Source organism: Anabrus simplex, chromosome 1 (assembly GCF_040414725.1).
Source record: "Anabrus simplex isolate iqAnaSimp1 chromosome 1, ASM4041472v1, whole genome shotgun sequence".
NCBI lineage: Eukaryota > Metazoa > Arthropoda > Insecta > Orthoptera > Tettigoniidae > Anabrus > Anabrus simplex.
In genome coordinates this window covers 1031562327-1031582231 of record NC_090265.1, presented here as the reverse complement: position 1 = coordinate 1031582231, position 19905 = coordinate 1031562327, and the positions used below count along the sequence as shown (strand labels likewise).

Here is a 19905-nt window from a genome sequence, read left to right as displayed (position 1 = left end):
ACCGTAATTTAAACGGATTATAAAACCTGGCGCCTTAGATTTCATCGTTTTCATCGGTGACAGCGGAGACCCGGTCAGCAAAACTGACGTCTTCCTGAAGTATTTCCAATTTTTGGTCCCTAACCCTACGGTGAGAACTTTTTGCGGATATTAACATCGTCTTTTGTTTTCGCAAATACGGAAAACATTGCGAAATACCAAATTCTTTTCCCTCATTCTCGTTTTCTTCCACGCACAGAACTACGGAACTTTAAAACCGGCCGTTTAACTGCTGAACTTACAGCACTCTCCCGTAGATCACTTATTTTCGTTACAAAACACAATGGCAAACACGCTCAAAACAGTATTAATAATTATTTAATAATAAAGACACGGTTCGGCGACTGGCCCCAGTAAGTATTTTCATCACATTTTTTCTTGCTGGAAAATTCTGTTTGTACTTTTGTTAACTTCTATTGTTATATTTCACTGTCACAAAAGAAATAAGCTTTCAGCGGGAATTCATTGTTGAGTTATAATCTAAAACATTCGCTTCACAACTGTAGCACGAAAATTACGCGAGAGAGAAAATTGCGCGTAATAACGGCATTAAGGGAAGTCAATTTTAGTACTTCCAGAGATAACATATCCCAGCTAGGATGGAGAAAAATGTATGAAATCATGGTCGTGGAGATGTAGGGTACGCGAAAGAATTATTTGATCTATAAATCAGAGAAAGTCAGTAGGCTACATCCGCTATGTCGAAAACAATTTATTTTATGTTACTTGAAAACTAATGACGGGAGAGGTAAGAAGAACATAAAATGCAAACTAGCACAGCCAAGGTAGGTCTTATTTTAAGAAAATAAATTTGCTCACTTCGAACACTGGTATAATAGTTAGAAAGACGTTTTTGAAGATTTTCGTATGAGCGTTGCATTATGTGGAAGTGAAACATGGACGATAACTAAATCAGAAAGAAAGATAATATAATCTTTTGAAATGTGGTGTTGAAGTGAGATGGGTAGATCGAATCGCGAATGAAGAGATACTGAATCGAAATGGAGAGAGGAGAACGACTAGGCGAAAGTTGAGCAGAAGAAGAGAGAGAATGATAGGACACATCTGAAGACACCCGGGACTTGTTCAGTTGGTTTTTGAGGGAAGAGTAGGTGGTAAGAACGGCAGGGGTGGACAAAGGTATGAATATGGCAAACAGATAAGGGTAGATATAGGATGTAGTAGTTACGTAGAAATGAAAAAGTTAGCACAGGTAGGGTGGCATGGATAACTGCATCAAACCAGTCTGTGGACTGATGACCCAAATAACAACCACCACCCAGGAGCTCAAATGCATTTATGGGAAGACATAGTGACTACAGTATATTTTCTGGTATTAGCTGGAACAAATTCTTTACGTCCATACGTCGTCTCAGTCTCAACCTTGGCTTTGACAATGTGAAAGTGACTGAGGCATGAGCCTTGCCATTCCTTATGGAGCCAGACGCTGTGTGGTGTGAAAGTGTCGACCGAATGTTTGTTTGGTGTATTGATTTCAGAGAGCTTTGCAAATTGATATGTAATAATTCCACTAGCTCCTTATGGCTCAGTGAGGAAGGCAACAGGAAACTCTCACCCTCTTCATTTTTCTAGTTCGCCTCATCATTGATACCTAGACTGTCTATGGTAGCTGATAAGAGCTGTTGGAGACCCAACCAGTCTTCAAGCTTAGAATTCGACATGCACATAGGGCCTATTTCCTAGAACCATCTTAAGATTTTAGCTTAGAATTCGACATACACATGGAGCCTATTTCCTAGAACCATCTTAAGATTTTAGCTTAGAATTCGACATACACATGGAGCCTATTTCCTAGAACTATCTGAAGATTTTAGCTTAGAATTCGACATACACACGGGGCCTATTTCCTAGAACCATCTTAAGATTTTTGGCTATGTTTAGAAAAAAAGTGGGATAGTACTGGGCAGGGACCGATCGTGGCCCCACATTTGTATAGTGTGAGAATGGGAAACCGCGGTAAACCATCTTCAGGGCTGCAGACGATGGATGTCGAACTCACCATCTCCGGACTGTAAGTTTATAGCCACAGTATCGCGAAGGAAATTCGCTCTGTGAAAAAAAAAATTCTACCGGCGACTTTTTAAAGAAGTTCCTGTTGGTGATGGTTTTCACATGTTGAAGACAGGTAGGAGTGATGTGACCCAGTTCGGGGCCATCGGCTAGGGTGACCTCGAGTATAAGACGCGTCCCCGAACCCCGCTCCCTCTAGCCCCTCACCCCCGCGACCGCCAAACGAGGAAATCAATAGCAAGAGCAAGCAATGGTAGTGAGAGGCGACCATGCGACACCCCACTGCAGGCTGTGGCCCGCTCATTCCTCTGCAGTCACTGCCAGCGAGTAGTACTTGCTACACTTGAACCTCATATTCTAGATGATGTACGCCAACTCGTCAGGAAATGGACTAGCTAAACTGCGGTGTGTTCAAATCCGGCACAGCATGTAGAATAATAATAATAATAATAATAATAATAATAATAATAATAATAATAATAATAATAATAATAATAATAATAATAATGTGATAGTCTTTGCCAAAGGAGCACAAATTTGATGTGCTCAAGTGGTGTGTTTATGTTGTAAAAATGAAGTTATGGTGCATTCAGCATTTAAAATGATGATGATAATAATAGCCGAATTGTTATAATATACGATGACCTTCCTATGGAGGCACAAATAATTATGTGTCCGTGTGGTGTGTTTAAAGTTTCAAAATTAAATTCTGGTACGGTCAGCATACATGATAATGATGTGATGATATGCGATAATTTTGGCAAAATGGCCTGAAGTGTGATATTCACTTCTGGCGCAATCAATCTGAATTTAAGAGGATGATTCTACTATACTACTACTACTATGCACGATGATTAGGCTGCAAGAGTCACTGGATTATGTCCTGCAATGAGCTGGTAACACACAGCTCTCACTATGATAGAAGTTCGTTTCCATTCTGGGCGGGTAGGTAACATCATTCAAGAAGAGTATAATTGTAATGGTGAAAATTGATTAGTCTAGAGTTTTCAGACATGATGATCCATCAACCGTGTGCTAATATATGTTATTGTTTAAACTTTGTTAGTGTAGGCAGGCTGATATAAGCACGCTAGGAATTGATATAAGATGCTACTTAGGCATTTGTTTAGGTAGAGTGTGTGAGGTCCGTCTCTGCGGTGTAGTGGTTAGTGTGATTAGCTGCCACCCCTGAAGGCCCGGGTTCGATTCCCGGCTCTGCCACGAAATTTGAAAATCGGTACGAGGGCTGGAACGGGGTCCACTCAGTCTCGGGAGGTCAACTGAGTAGATGTGGGTTCGATTCCCACCTCAGCCATCCTGGAAGTGGTTTTCCGTGGTTTCCCACTTCTCAGCCAGACAAATGCTGGGATGGTACCTAATTTAATGTCAAGGCCGCGTCCTTCCGTCTTTCTTGTCTATCCCTTCCAATCTTCCCATCCCCCACCAAGGCCCCTGTTAAGCATAGCAGGTGAGGCTGCCTGGGAGAGGTACTGGTCATCCTCCCCAGTTGTATCCCCCGACTCAGAGACTGAAGCTCCCTAGAGGCAGTAGAGGTTGGATCCCTCGCTGAGTCCGAGGGAAAAACCAACCCTGGAGGGTAAGCAGATGAAGAAGAAGAGTGTGTAAGAAAAACATACTCAGGAAAAAATAATTTCAAAGCGGAAATACACACCTCTGAACAGTGCAGCTTTCGAGGGCATCTTAACATGTGTAGCTGAAGAGGCGAATAAGATTTTGGGCTGAACGTCGTTAATGGTGGTAATGTTGATGGTGATAGCGCTGATTGTAATGGTATATACTATCAGTCCTCGATCTTCCACTCTCAAGATAGCGGCAATTAAGGATGCTTCAATATGGCAACTCTGTCGATACGTTAAATATCTTTGAAAAAATCAGCTGCCTAGAACCCGACTAGATCATCGGTAGTTGGAATGGACGCTAAACAAGTAGCCTAGGCTAATGACCATGATAATAGGCCCCTTAACACAATCATAATAACTTCGAAAACCGGCTCCATGGCTAAATGGTTAGCATATTGGCCTGTGATTGAAGGTGTCCCGGGTTCGATTCCCGGCCGGGTCGCAAATTTTAATTTTCATTTATTAATGTCTACATCGTGCCATCTTCAAGATTAGAATTTATCTTACCGAGCAAGTTGGACGTGCGGTTAGGGTCGCGCAGTTGTGAGCTTGCATACGAAAGATAGTAGGTTCGAATCCCACCTTCGACAGCCCCGAAGATACTTTCTCGTGGTTTCCCATTTTCACACCAGGCTGTAACTTAGCCAAGGCCACGGCCGCTACCTTCCCAATCCTAGCCCTTTCCTATCCTTACGTCGCAGTGCGGCGTTAAAGAAGTAGCAAAGACAGAATTAGTCTTAGGGAGGGCCCCATCCTCGCAGATGCGCAGGTCGCCTATAAGACCTGCACCAGGCCACACACGAGTATAATCATTTCAAAACATAGAACAATAATATGGCCATGGCTATCATGTGCACACATTTCCATTTCACGCCATTTAGACTGCCTGCAGATCAATTTTATCGTATCCCTTCAGCCTACCAGGCGTCCGGCTCCATGGCTAAATGGTTAGCGTGCTGGCCTTTCGTTCCAGGGGTCCTGGGTTCGATTCCCGCCAGATTCAGGAATTTTAACCATAATTGGTTAATTTCCGTGGCAGGGGGACTGGGTGTATGTGACGTCTTCATCATCATTTCATCCTAATCACGACGCCCAAGTCGCCTACGGGAGTCAAAACAAAACCGGCGTTTCGCGAGCCGAACTTATCCTCGGACACTCCCGGCACTAAAAGCCATACGCCATTTCATTTTTTCCAGTCTACCAGGTGGCAGAGAAATCCAAACTCCACCGGACAACATATAGCTGGGTTTTATTTAATTTTTTTCGGGTAAACACGGAATGTGTTTTTAGATATATTTTAAATGCCGACGTTGTGCGGCATGCTGTACCAAATGGACTTTTGTTTTTCGCTCTTCCGGGTTTCAGACCCGCGATTTTTGGTTCCAGAGGCCGACATTCATGCGATGTAGAGGTATGAAGGGAGCAGTACTGGGAGGTTTCACCCTCATAGCAAACAAGAAAAGTACTTACATGTAGTCTTCTTCTCCTTCTTCCTCTTCTTTCCTGGCCGTATCACTCGCAATTTCTTGGGTTCGGCACTGTATGAATTTAAGTCAACATTAACGACGTACCTCCTACCTGTGCGAATATTTGTTCTCACCTAGTCGAAACCCCTTGGCGTTGTGGAAATTGGAATGGCTATCTATTCGAACTTCCGACAAGCTGGGAGCAATTACGAAGAAAACTGCAGCGTGGCGGTACCCTCTCCGGCCTTCACGGCGAGAGGCCGCAGTTTTGTGTAGGCTGAGGATAGGTCACGAGAGATGTACGCACTCTTATGTTCTAAGGAGTGAAGACCCCCAGTTTGTTCTTGTGGTGCCGAATTCACGGTGGCCCACATCCTCACAGGGTGCACCGATCTCTCTGGCGAGTATACTGCTGATCTCGTCATTCGCTGTATGTGTGAGAGAGTGGATTCATTAAGAGCATCCACATTTCGAGTGATCTGTTACCCAGGGAAGGCAACTCCCTTTCAATGTGTGTGTCCAATTCGGCTTAATATACAGTCGAACCTTGACATCTCGAACCTCCGTTACTCGAATTTTCAGTGTCTCGAGATATCGAAATTCGGTTACACGAATTTCTCGATTTCTCGAAGCAAAAAATACTCTAACTCGAATTTTGTGTAACATTATTCTAAGTGTTCAATAGTGTTTGTGAGGAACAGTTAACAAGTACAGAAAGTGTTACAGTGATGCTGGGAGCTAATATGACGGGAGTCGAAAAACTGAAACTTCTAGTGATCGTAAAATCGCCGAAGTCTCTCGGATGTGAATTCATTACCGGTCACCTACGAAAGCAACCCCCGAAGTCGCGGATGACAAGCTCCATTTACGAATGTCGGCTGCGTTGTATTGACGAGAAGTGTCAACGTGAAAGGGGGGGGGGGAGGTAACAGTAACAAACAGAAGAGACTAACGGATTTTTTTCCAAAGGTGTTAAATGTTTCACTACTGTATATACTGTATCCTGTCTTCTAAAAAGGTACTATAATAAGGGTTATAATTAGAGTGATGCCGTAAAATAGAGTTTGTTTGTATATTTTTAAGTACTGTTAAAAATAATGTATTCAATAAAAGCCCGTAGTTACATATGATTCAGTTATGTGCTATACATGACCAAAAACGGAATTCTCTACATCTCGACATTTCGTTAAATGGAAATAAAATTTAACTCTCGAGGTGATTGGAGATATCGAGGTACCACTGTATTTTATTTTCAAATTCCCCATTTGAATGAATAGTTTCGTCTCTTTATTTGTTCAGGGAGGATGGTTACCTAGTTGCACTTCCTCTTAAAAAATCACCACCACCACTTCTACAGCCGGGTGCTCTTCCTATGATGTCAACCGCCCTGGAGGGATGTAGCCTACTTATTTCGCGTATCTGTGGTAGTTGGTAATGAGGTGTGGTCTGTGTGATTAATAAACATTTGTATTTAGCCTGATTAGCATTATTCTCCTTAAATTATCGTGACCTAGGGAGTGGATTTTTAGTTGATTTGCACGCGTTCAATTCTCGATTCTGCCACGAATTCAAGGCAGTTTCTTTGACATCGAATGTGTTGTTCTATGCCAGAGGTAACAGAACTGACGAAAGAAATAGTGAAAGATTAAGGAGGTCGGGCGGTAGAGCGTCTGTTTCTGAACCTAAGGTGGTGGGTTCAACCCTGAATCAGTCCGGTTTTATTTGCTAGTGGCTTTACGTCGCACCGACACAGATACATCTTATGGCGACGATGGGTTAGGAAAGGCCTAGGAGTTCGAAGGAAGTGGCCGTGGCCTTAATTAAGGTACAGCCCCAGCATTTGCCTGGTATGGAAGTAGGAAACCACGGAAAACCATCTTAAGGGGGCTGCCGACAGTGGGATTCGAATCCACTATCTCCCGGATGCAAGCTCACAGCCGCGCGCCCCTAACCGCACGGCCGACTTGCCCGGTCCTGGTTTTATTTGAAGGTGCTCAAATATACCAGTGTGTTATAGCTACACCACGTTAGAAAACTACTGCGGGACAATTCCGTCACCTCGGTTTATCCGAAAACCATAAAAGTACTTTGTGCGACGTAGAACTAATAAAATTATTATTATTATTATTATTATTATTATTATTATTATTATTATTATTATTAGATTATATATTAAAAGAGTTTACTAAAAACAGCTTTGGCAAATCCGTCCGTTCGTTCTCCTGGACCGATTTGCTTCAGTTTTATTCTATTCTCTCCGGAATTACCTGCCGGTGAATCATGAGACTTTGAGAAGTCTTTAAGATCAGACAACTTTGAATAATCAGAAAATGAAATCATTAAATGATCACTTCAATAATTGCAGGCGAAGGCTTACCCTTACCCGCAATACATATTGTACTTAGCAGGTTGATAAGCGACTAACAGTTTCATTAGAGTATACACTTCCTCTGATCACGGAAGAATACTATTCCCTGCTAGATTCTCTTTGATACTCTAACCTTTCTCAGCTTCCAAATATATTCAACAGATGGCAGAGCGTTCCCAATAACTTACATGCTGCTATAAGAAAAAGTCTACGTACAAACAGACCCCATCATGCAATACGTCTTAGATATTACAAGCGAACACCTACCGAAGGATAATCCAGCTACACTAAAAAGAGTGAAAGCTATGTATCTTAAAGTAGTTCTCTGCCAGCTAAAAAAGGCTCCTTTGAGACTAATCTATGAACTCACAAGACAACCGTTCTATATAGAAAAACTGCGATTAAAAACAGCATTGCCTTCTACGACACAATGCCAAGCTTTACATCAAGAACTGCAGCATAAAATAAAAAAGCGAATATGCGGGTAGATTTTACCGAACAAACGGTACGATGACGTCAGGATGGATGAATTCTGACTACGAACTGTGGCATACCATAACACGCTTCTTATAAATGTTCATAAAACCATTGAAAAGGACAGGCATATCAAGACGAGTTATCTGATCTATTTATAACAAATGCTGCAGAGCAGTACGGGACCTCTAATTTTATTAATGAATTAATAATTATAATAATTTTGTTGCTAGTTGCTTTACGTCGCACAGACACAGATAGGTCTTATGGCGACGATGAAACAGGAAAGGCCTAGGAATGGGAAGGAAGCAGCCGTGGCCTTAATTAAGGTATAGCTCCAGCATGTGTATGGTGTGAAAATGGGAAATCACGGAAAACCATCTTCAGGGCTGCCGACCGAGGGGTTCGAGCCCACTATCTCCCGGATGCGAGCTCACATTTGCGCGCTCCTAACCGCACGGTAATAATAATAATAATAATAATAATAATAATAATAATAATAATAATAATAATAATAATAATAATGGATGTGGGTTAAAATCTCACTCTCGGTCATTCTAGAAGTGATTCCCCATCTCAGCTCCAGAGGAAATGCCGGGTGCCAAAATCAAAATCAGGTCCTAGTCCCAGTAATGGTACAGATTATTAAATGGACTCTTTTCTCAACAACATCACCTGCGTAATGTCCAAAGCTACTCTCATGAAGCAACAGCAGCATCCTTAGTTGCGTTACATACTGTCGAACTACTGTAGTTAGACCCCCTCCGGTCTGGGAGAACATTTACGTCCCGCAGCGGTCCGAGGTGATAACGTCCCTATTTCTCCGGGTACAATCGTTGTACTCAAAGGTTAAGTGTTAGTGATGGCCATATTTCCTCTCAATAGGGGACGGAGCGGACAATCAGTTCGCACTTCTTTGTGTTCAGTGTCACAGCGAGGAGTCACCATCCCATAAAATAGGGAAGAATTCAACCGAACTAAGGGAGGTGTCATTTGACGACGGCAACAAAGAGCGTGTTCTTTTATCGTTAATCACACAAGAACACTTCTGCCAAGTCAATACTGGACGAGGACTGTTTGACGAGATCCCACAGCGGAAGTGAAGGCCATCCTCATTAGCGGGTGAGTTTGAGCTCGTAAGAAATTGTAGCAGTCACTTCACACATTCATGTTGCAGGTACGGTGACAATATGGTGGCGATGTGCACTTATCTCAATGAAGATGATGGCGTGTGGCCTCCGGAGAGGCCTGGTGCAGATCTTTTGATTTGACTCCCGTCGGCGACCTGCGCGTCGTGATGAGGAAATGATGATGAAGACGGCACATACACCCAGTCTCCGTGCCAGAGGAATTAACCAATTATGGTTAAAATCTCCGACCCTGCCGGGAATCGAACCCGGGACTCCTGTGACCAAATGCCAGTACGCTAACCACTTAGCCATGAAGCCGGACTCAATGAAGATAAGAAGAAAACATGGTTCTAATTGGAAATTAGTTCTGAGTGCGACATCTCACAAATTGTGGATATTCCAAGTTTACTGAGGTTAAAAAGAAAAAATGAAATGGCGTATGGCTTTTAGTGCCGGGAGTGTCCGAGGACATGTTCGGCTCGCCAGGTGCAGGTCTTTTGATTTGACACCCGTAGGTGACCTGCGCGTCGTGATGAGGATGAAATGATGAAGAAGACGACACATACACCCAGCCCCCGTGCCAGCGAAATTAACCAATTAAGGTTAACATTCCCGACCCTGCCGGGAATCGAACCCGTGACCCCTGTGACCAAAGGCCAGCAAGCTAACCATTTAGCCATGGAGCCGGACGTTAAAAAGAAAATCATCCTCCTTGGGCTGGTAATACAAACATTTAATTTAAGGGCACCTGGACCTGAAACTTGCACATTTTAAGACACATTTTATAGGTTTATATCTCAGAAACTATTTGTTCTAAGACTGCCAAACTGTTCTCACTTTAACCTCAACTAGGCCAAAGTGCGTACATAATATCAACCACGTACAGTATCTCCCTTATTTCAGCAACAGAGGTGCAAATAACACATAACTTTTTTTTAAGAGGAGGTAGTGCGTGGTATACTTACTGATATTTTGGGGAGTAAAGTACTTTTGAAAATCTTCCTTGTAGCTTTTAGGTAATTAATATAAGTGGACTGACTTCAACTGCTCTAGCTTTCACGGTTCCTAAGAAAAGCGTCTCTGAAGATTCAGAAATGTTGCTTTCGGAAATGTCGCTTAGCTGACATAGTTGAAAGCTGAGAAGTGGCCAATGGTGCTACCGTTTAAATAGCCATTTAAAATGCACTTTTCTGCCAAGAAAACACAATTATGTATTGTCTGTACGCTTCAGATTTTGGCTTCATATTTATCTCCGATTAGGTACACAAAAGAAGAAAATAACTTCAGTTAATTTATTGCCTTTCAGTCTATCTATTGGAATATTTGTCTGAACATCACGAGAAACCGGCTTGCTATGACTCCTTGAAACTCGGCATTAAAATTCAGGAATGTACTTAGAATTCAATTTCCCATAAAAACCTTCATGTAGATTTGTTCCTAACTAACATTAAAATACGCTTTTGTGTGTTCAGGTGCATGCTTCGCCTGATAAAATCAAAATAACGGGCGAGCTGTTAAACTACTCTTATCAGAAAAGGGGAATAGATACAACATATTGTACCCTGATGAGATAGCCCCTAGTTTCATGATTTGATTTTGATATGAGAAATACAGATATATTGGAATATTAAATAAATACAGTGTCAGTTTTGTGTGGACGGGAGAATTTCAACATGATCGCGACAGTCCGGCGCCACGGTAAGCTTGTCATTAAGGGGAAGAAGGTTTCCTGGTCAAAAGATAAGAGGATTAAAATCTAGAGCTCACAACAACAGAATAATTACTACAAGGAAGTGAAAGAGTATATATTTCGGACCAAGGCCGAGCAGGTGTATCGCCAATACCGAGAATATGACGTACCGGGTATTTTCACGCCCGAGGCATTTGGTGTGGCCACGTTTAACAGGGAGAGATTTAAAACTAACCAAAGCGGTGTTGACCAATGAGAAAATTTATCGTAGGCCGCAGATGAACCAACATAAGAAAAACTCAGAGTGAACTCCAGTTAGCTTCTCCGATAACAATAATTAAATTATTCCAACCACATGAGTGAATAGAGGGGATTTTTGTGATATCATTCCCATGTTGATTAATGGTAATCGTAATAAATTAAAGTATTGAATTCGTGGAAATGACCCACGCTATCTCGCCATTGGTCGAGATGAGCACGCCATCAGGGACGCCGAGTTAGCGCGCGAAAGGTGGAGGACAGAAATTAAGTGATATTTCCATGATCACCGAACGATATGAGTTCAGAATACGACACATGAATGTGTATCACCAGTGTATTAAGTAGGATAAAGCAAGAGATCCAACTCCGCCTGCATATGCCGATTTAGGATAACCAACCCCCCTCTCCAGAAGTTGACCGCGGATGACCCCGGCGGGAAATCATATCGTCCATAAAAGTCCAGTAGCAGACCTCACATCACAGCAGTTCCTACCAGTACTCAGTCGTTTGAAGTCACCAGTTGTGACCGAGCGGACCTCACATCACAGCAGTTCTTACCAGTACTCAGTTCTTACCAGTACTCAGTTCTTACCAGTCACCAGTCGTTATCGGTCACCAGTCGTGTCAGTCGTAATGAAGTAGTTGAGACTCTGACATGTTGACTCTGTAAGTCAGTACCTCGGGACGTATTCGAAGTCAGTTAGAGCTGAAAGTACGTGAATTATTAGGAGAATGAATACGAACAGTGAAATTATCCATAGTACCGAGTGTGTATAATCAGTACAATTGTATGTTGAAATTAATGAATGTCATGTGTTTAAATAATAACTAACTAACAGAACGCCGATAGTACCTTTGGAAGGCAGTGTGCGGAGCCTGAAGTAAACACCTCAAGATAGACGGTGAATAACTATCCGAGCAGGGAATTATAGGAGCTAGGCGATGATCAAGACGGCTTGAAAATAAACCAGGAAGTGCCGGTTGAAGACGCGATACGCGCCGGTTCAAATGAACGACATTTCGCCGTAATGTGTCACGACGTGTGTTTCGGGCGTATATGAAGAGTATATTGTGCGAGTGTCATGGGTCTAGGAGCACCTATAAGTGTTTTTTTTGTTATTAATATTTTTGTGTAAAATAGTGTAATAAGGTATTAATCATGGGTAGTCACCCAGAAGTGTTTTATTGTGTAAAATTTGTATTGTGCGACATGATGGACGTGTAAATCACCATGGGGCCGTAAAGCCTATATCTCCTCCGCTACGAGACAATGGAATTCTACACAGGAATGAGTACACAATTTTGATATTTAGGGGATGTTATCGCGACTAAACGGGGTTCAGTGTAAATTAATTATGGTTACTTAACATGGTCCGCTTCCCGAGTCCATGATTTTATTTTTTGTTGGACGGACGAACTAATTTATATTAACGTAATAATGGGTTAGATTAATTAATTTGAGTATTTGTTTGCTGTATATAATGTAAATATGGGATATATTTCTTTCAATTAATGCATGCTGTTTATAATACTTTGAATTAAGTTCATTTCAAGTGTTAAATTCTTTTTTTGTGCTAACCCATTTATTTGAATTTCATTCACTGCGGTGATCATTTGTATTTTAATTAGGAATAATTTCTATTAGACAGCCAGATTATGAAAGAGCCAGAGTATGGAAGATTTGTGTTGCGTACGGAAGGTCATTAAAATACTAATAATAATCATGTTTGTGAGTCGACAAAGGAAAGTAAAATAATAATAATATTTGGGCGTGTGCAAGTTAAAGTAAAATAATAATAATGACAGTGCTTCGTGAGTTAGCCAGTGCAAATATAATAATCAATGTGGAGATGACATGTAGCGTTAAAGACTTTCATTCGCGTAGTCAGTTTGATTTTACGTAAATTTTTGATTTTACGTTTTTGGACTTTAATTTAACCATTAAAATTTTGTTTAAAAGCGATATAGGCACGTGAATTAGAATGGTCACGATATGTTAAAAGCCCAGAATGATTTGAGCCCATATTTAGAGTTGGAAGTCATGAGGGACGAATATCCGGCGTGAAATAAATTGAGCCGTATTGTTTGTAATGATGAAATAGATGAATCTCAAGGCCTAAGATGATATAAATGCATATGCCGGTGTTCTTAGTGGTAGAATCCACGCACCGAGGATTATTTTATGAATTAAATGTTTGAAGAGTTCCGATGAAAGGAAATGGACTTCAAATTTGAAGGAATAGTTTAGCAATCGCCGGCATTGGAGGTATTTGCCCAGCCGCGATGTGCCATAGGTTGTGAGATGTGTCTTGGGAGGACAGGTGTCCCCATATAAAATTAACGGCAGTGCGAAGTTGAAGGTACGGTCCCGAATACCGTATTGTCCCGACCGATATAAAGCAGATCTTAGTGGTTCATAACGGGATTTAACATATGTGACTAAATTCTAAAGAGTGGAAATTAAAATATCATCTTTCCAATTTTAATAATAATAATAACAATGATCATACTCCAAGTGAATCTTGTCTTAAATCGAGTGCTTAGTGCCAAGATAAATCGAAATTGTAAAAGGGGTTATGCGTTAAACATATTAAGAGTGAACTACCGTGTAACAGGCGAATTTAAGTTTTTTTTTAAAATAATAATAATAATAATAAAAACTAAGCTACTTTTTTTTTTTGAAGAATAATTTTTTTTATATATTTTGGACATAATAATGATGTTGGGAGATGAAATGAAAGATTTGAGATTTTAACTAATAATAATAATAAATAAAATATTTGAAGAAGGTGAAGAAGAATAACCAATGAAGGTACTTTTTTTTAATTTTATTTTTTTTGATGAAATTAATAAGAGCGAGAAGTTGAAGTATTATAGCAAGGTTGATTACGGGTTACGATAATCACGATTTCCACTATTAACACTAATAATCATAATAATAATAATAATAATAATAATAATAATAATAAAAATATTTATGAGGAAGCTGATCATTATATTGTGCGGATAATTTAGGAGGAAGAACTAACCTTCGTTTGAAACGCCGGCAAGGGTTCGCATATAATCATCCCGGATGACAAATGATAATAATCAAATACCGGATTATAATTGAAATTAATGATAATGATAAAATTAATTGATGGTAGTCAAAGTATATGCTAATGATCAGATAAAGAATGGTAATGATATTATCTAATAATAATAGGAGGATATGCTAGGGACAGTCATCCTGTGTCGAACTGCTCCGAACCACATGTTGGGTTTTCACGGGGAGATAGCGGTAGATACGTAAATAACCCACGGACGGCACATGTTTGCAGGGTCAGAGCAGAGTAATGAACCTTTCCGTACGTCTTGTCGTATTGACAAGTGTAAATATTAAAGTAGCTTTTGAGTTAATGAACTCTACCTGGTGTGTTTGTGAATCTGGAAATAATAGGCTAAAGTTTGTCCGTATTATAAATTCCCGTTTTTTCGAGGCGATAACATTTTCTACGGTGGGTGTCCGGCTCACCAGAATGTACATACCGGAAGTGTCTCATGTCCAAACGGAACGAGGAGACGACAGTAAAAGGTTACTGTCGTGCCTTCGTCGCCGAAAGAATATCTCCAGCGGTGAAACGTCCAATCATACGGATGTGAATTCGATCCCCAGTAACCAATTGGGACGAATTCACCAGATGTTTTACACTACCAGAGTAGTGAGGTAAAATCCAAATATTATGTCATTTATTTTTCAGGATTAAAAGTGTCCCAATGTAAATTTGTCATCATGTGTAGTATGCAAAATAAGTGAATAAATTGCTCCTCATTGCAATTTCAATAGGAAACAGCTTCCATATCTTTTCATTGTAGTTAGTCCAGTATGCCCATGGAATTTAAGTTGTCACTTCCCATTCCTATTGTGGAGTCAGAATTTTGTATCCATGAATGAGTCGTCCCCCGTAACCTTAAATTTTCATGCCCCGTTCATCCCTGTGTTCATTTGATGCGCCGATATATATATATTTTTTTGATATAAAATTTTTTTTATTCGTTTTCGAACTGATCACCCCTGAGATAAATGCTAGTCTGGGACTCAGGAGGTGGGCGGGTGCAATATAGAATTAATTTCCTAAAATTGTTATACGTATTTTATTTGGAACTGTGTTAATTCGGCTTGGCCAGGTCACAGTACGCCGGGAAAATACCTAACAATGTTATCAGAGTTCAATTATGGCGTAGACTATGTAACAGAAATAACACCACGGTGCTTCCTGAGCAGCGACACATGATCGAGAAAGCAGTATTACAGCTCACTGACAGTGGATATAGGGCACTCACGTTAGATGTCATACTTTGTACCCTATCCAGCATGTTAGAATTAGTTTTCAAAATGTTGGAAACTATGACCGCGTGAGTGAAGCCACGGGTAGAAGCAATAAACTACAAATTTTCCATTTTGTTGCTTAACATCGCACTGGTAGATTTTGACGATGTTAGGAGAAAGTGAATGTGGCTTTAATTAAGGCAGTTTCGGTAAGCTCAAATGTCACCAGAACGCGTGCAGTGCAGCGTGAAAGTTCAGGGAAGATGACGTAACTACTGCAGATTCAGCGAGCAGAGGCAAAACATAACATAGCTGAGCAGTGCAGGAGGATGGAGACCGTATGGCTACGTCCGATTGTAAAAATTATTTTCCTAAGGTTTTTATTCAGTAAGTCCAATGATAGAATAATGAGATAAAGAACTTATGCTAGTATTTGATATACTTAATCATACCTATAATACTAATAATAATAATTTCGATCCTGGCTTAGTCCAGTGGTATTTAAAGATGCTCAAATACGTCAGCCCCGTGTCGGCAGATTTTCTTGCACGTAAAAGAACTCCCGTGGGAATGATTTCTGCCAACTTGGCCTGTCCGAAACCGTAAAAGTACTTAGTGGGACGTAAATCCAATAACATTATAATTAATAATAATAATAATAATAATAATAATAATAATAATAATAATAATAATAAACAATACAACCATTTTCTTTAGTACGGAAAAGGAAACACAAAATGAAATACGCCAACTTTTGTTCCGTAAGTGTAATAATATCTAATTATTTTAATAATTAGTAACAACAATAGCTCTTTGCTGTCCCATTGTCGCCATAAGACATATCCATGTCGGTGCGACGTGAAGCAAATTGTAATAAAAAGCGAATCACATTTTCGTTACTGCGTTTATTCCATTATCCATGCAGTGTCAGCATCCAGTCCCTGCAGTCTTACAACTGGATTGGCGAGAGGACCGACCTTCGAGCTCGGAGCACGAAGAACATTGAGCCAGTGGTCAGTTTTGAGAACACTGAATTAAGGTACAGCGTCGTCATTTGCCTCGTGAAAACTGAAAACTATCCGTAGGCCTGCCAACGTTGGGGTTCAGACCAATCATTCCTAATACGAAGGGCGTACTATATTGTTATACACTTTAATTTTTTCTAACGAAATGAAATATATTACACATCAGTTGTTACGTCCACCTTCTCAACATAATCTCCTTGTAACTGTATGCACGTTTGCCATCGATGTGTCAGTCACTCCAGACCTTCCTGAAACCATTCTTTCGAAGTGCTGCGTACCCATGCCTTGACAGCTGTGTCCGGTTATGCAAAACCCGCAAAACAGCGACCACGCAGAGGTTTCTTCATGTCCCCGAACAGGTGATAATCAATTGGTGCTATGTCGGGAATGTATGGTGGGTGTGGCAGCACCGTGAATCCCATTTGATGGAGCCGTGTCTCATCACTAGTCACAAGTCTCGCCATGGAAGTCGGCTGGATCTTGATCATGGCATTGCAAAAGTTCTCTGTACAAGTCCACACGCCTTTGCTTTTCGTCTGCAGACAAGAGTCTAGGCACCCACGTGGATGACATCTTCCCCAGCTGTAAGTGGCCGTGCACGATCCGCTGCAGGGTATTTCGGCTAATTCCTGTGGCTGCCTCCATTTCCGTAAATGTGATGAATTTGTTTCCTTGGATGGCTTGTTCGATCCGGGCAATGCTGGCTGGTGTTGACACTGTCACATTCCTTCCAGAACTGGTTCCCTTGTCCACCGATGTGCGCCCTGTTTTCCAACCTTCCACCCAGTTGTAAACTGTTTTCCGTGACGGCACATGAATTTACCGAGCTCAGAACATTTTCAACAAGCCTCGGACCTATGAGAGTAACAGAGTCCCACTCCCATTGGACAGGCGAGGTACTCCTTGGAAACAACTTGGCGAACGAAATGGAATTCTATGGGGAGCTATCAATATTAATGGGGCTTATGGAAGAAATAACGTAGAACTGGCTGAGTCAGCAAAGAGGATGCATCTGGATGGACTAGGAGTAAGTGATAATCGGGTGAGAGAAAATAACGAGGAAGGGATTATGATATGTACTTGACTGTTGTTGAAAAGGGAAGGACAGAGTATGGGGTAGGGCTGTTCATCAGGAATACCATTGCACGCAACACATTTTCTGTTAGGAACGTAAATAAGAGAATGATGTGGGTAGATTTTGCAGTTGGAGGAATTAGGACGAGAATTGTCTCAGTGTATTCACCATGTGAGGGTGCAGATGAGGATGAAGTTGGCAAGTTTTATGAAGCATTGAGTGACATCGTAGTCAGGGTCAACAGCAAGGATAGGATAGTGCTAATGGGCAATTTCAGTGCGAGAGTTCGAAATATAACTGAAGGATACGAAAGGGTGATTGGTAAATGTGGGGAATATATGGAAGCTAATGGGAATGGGAAACGTTTCCTGGACTTCTGTGCTTGTATGTGTTTAGCAGTTACGAATACATTCTTCAAGTATAAGGCTACTCACCGCTACACAAAGGAGGCTAGGGGTACCAGATCCTTAATAGAATATATCTTAACCGACTTCGAGTTCAGGAAGTGTGTTAGGAATGAACGTTTCTGGGGGGATTTTTCGATGATATAGAACACTATCTGATCTGTAGTGAAATAAGTACCTCTAGGCCTAGGATAGAGAAAGTGAAATCTGTCTGCAAACGAATAAGGGTAGAAAATCTCCAGGACGAGGAAATTAGACAGAAGTACATGGATAGGATTAGTGAGAAGTTTCGAACAGTGGACAGTAAGCAGGTTCAGGATATAGTTAGAGATTGAGGGGGGGGGGGCATACAGGGATGCTGTAGTAGAAACAGCAAAGGAATGCCTAGGAAAGATTGTGTGTAAAGATGAGAAAAAGCGAACATCTTGGTGTAATGATGAAGTAAGAGCAGCTTGTAAACGTAAAAAGAAGACTTATCAGAAATGGCTCTAGACAAGGGCCGATGCAGACAGGGAATTATACGTAGATGAAAGAAACAGAGCCAAACAAATAGTTGTTGAATCCAAAAAGAAGTCATGGGAAGATTTTGGTAATAACCTGGAAAGGCTAGGTCAAGCAGCAGGGAAACCTTTCTGGACAGTAATAAAGAATCTTAGGAAGGAAGGGAAAAAGAAATGAACAGTATTTTGGGTAATTCAGGTGAACTCATAATAGATCCCAGGGAATCACTGGAGAGGTGGAGGGAATATTTTGAACATCTTCTCAATGAAAAAGGAAATCATCCTGGTGGTATTGCGAACAGGCAAGCTCATGAGGAGGAGGAAAATGATGTTGGTGAAATTACGCTTGGGGAAGTGGAAAGGATGGTAAATAAACTCCATTGTAATAAGGCAGCAGGAATAGATGAAATTAGACCTGAAATAGTTAAGTATAGTGGGAAGCCAGGGATGAAATGGCTTCATAGAGTAGTACGATTAGCATGGAGTGTAGGTAAGGTACCTTCAGATTGGACAAAAGCAATAATTGCACCTATCTATAAACAAAGGAAGAGGAAGGATGTCAACTATCGAAGTATCTCATTGATCAGTATACCAGGCAAAGTATTCCCTGGCATTTTGGAAGGGAGGGTACGATCAGTGGTTGACAGGAAGTTGGATGAAAACCAGAGGGGCTGTCAGAATCAGATTTTCAGTATGCGCCAAACCAAGCCAAACCCCATGGCGCAACAGCCCCGAATGGTCATGGCCTACCAAGCGACCGCTGCTCAGCCCGAAGGCCCGCAGATTACGAGTCGTGTGGTCAGAACGACGGATCCTCTCAGCCGTTATTCTTGGCTTTCTAGACCGGGGCCGCCATCTTACTGTCAGATAGCTCCTCAGTTGTAATCACGTAGGCTGAGTGGACCTCGAACCAGCCCTCAGATGCAGGTAAAAATCCCTGACCTGGCCGGGAATCGAACCCGGGGCCTCCAGGTAAGAGGCAGGCACGCTACCCCTACACAGTGGGGCCGGCTTCAGTATGCGCCGGGTAACTGAAACATGTTACGAGAGCAATAGACAGTTGTGTTTGTTTCGTAGACGTAGAGAAACCATATGGCAGGGTATCGAGGGAAAAGTTGTTCGCCATACTGGGGGCTATGGAATTAAGGATAGATTATTAAAATCAATCAAAGGCATTTATGTTGACAATTGGGCTGCAGTGAGAATTGATGGTAGAATGAGTTCTTGGTTCAGGGTACTTACAGGGGTTAGACAAGGCTGTAATCTTTCACCTTTGCTGTTCGTAGTTTACGTGGATCATCTGCTGAATGGTATAAAGTGGCAGAGAGGGATTCAGTTAGGTGAAAATCTAGTAAGCAGTCTGGCCTATGCTGACGACTTGGTCTTAATGGCAGATTGTGCCGAAAACCTGCAGTCCAATATCTTGGAACTTGAAAATAGGTACCCGGAGGCTCCGGATTCGATTTCCGGCCAGGTCAAGGATTTTTACCTGC

General features: G+C 41.4%; 1 protein-coding gene across 1 annotated transcript in view; it reads left to right on the top strand.

Annotated features, from left to right (window-relative positions):
* LOC136857881 (protein kinase C-binding protein NELL1) overlaps positions 1 to 19905 on the top strand; it is a 603636-nt gene that overhangs the window by 117499 nt on the left and 466232 nt on the right. The window lies entirely within an intron of this gene.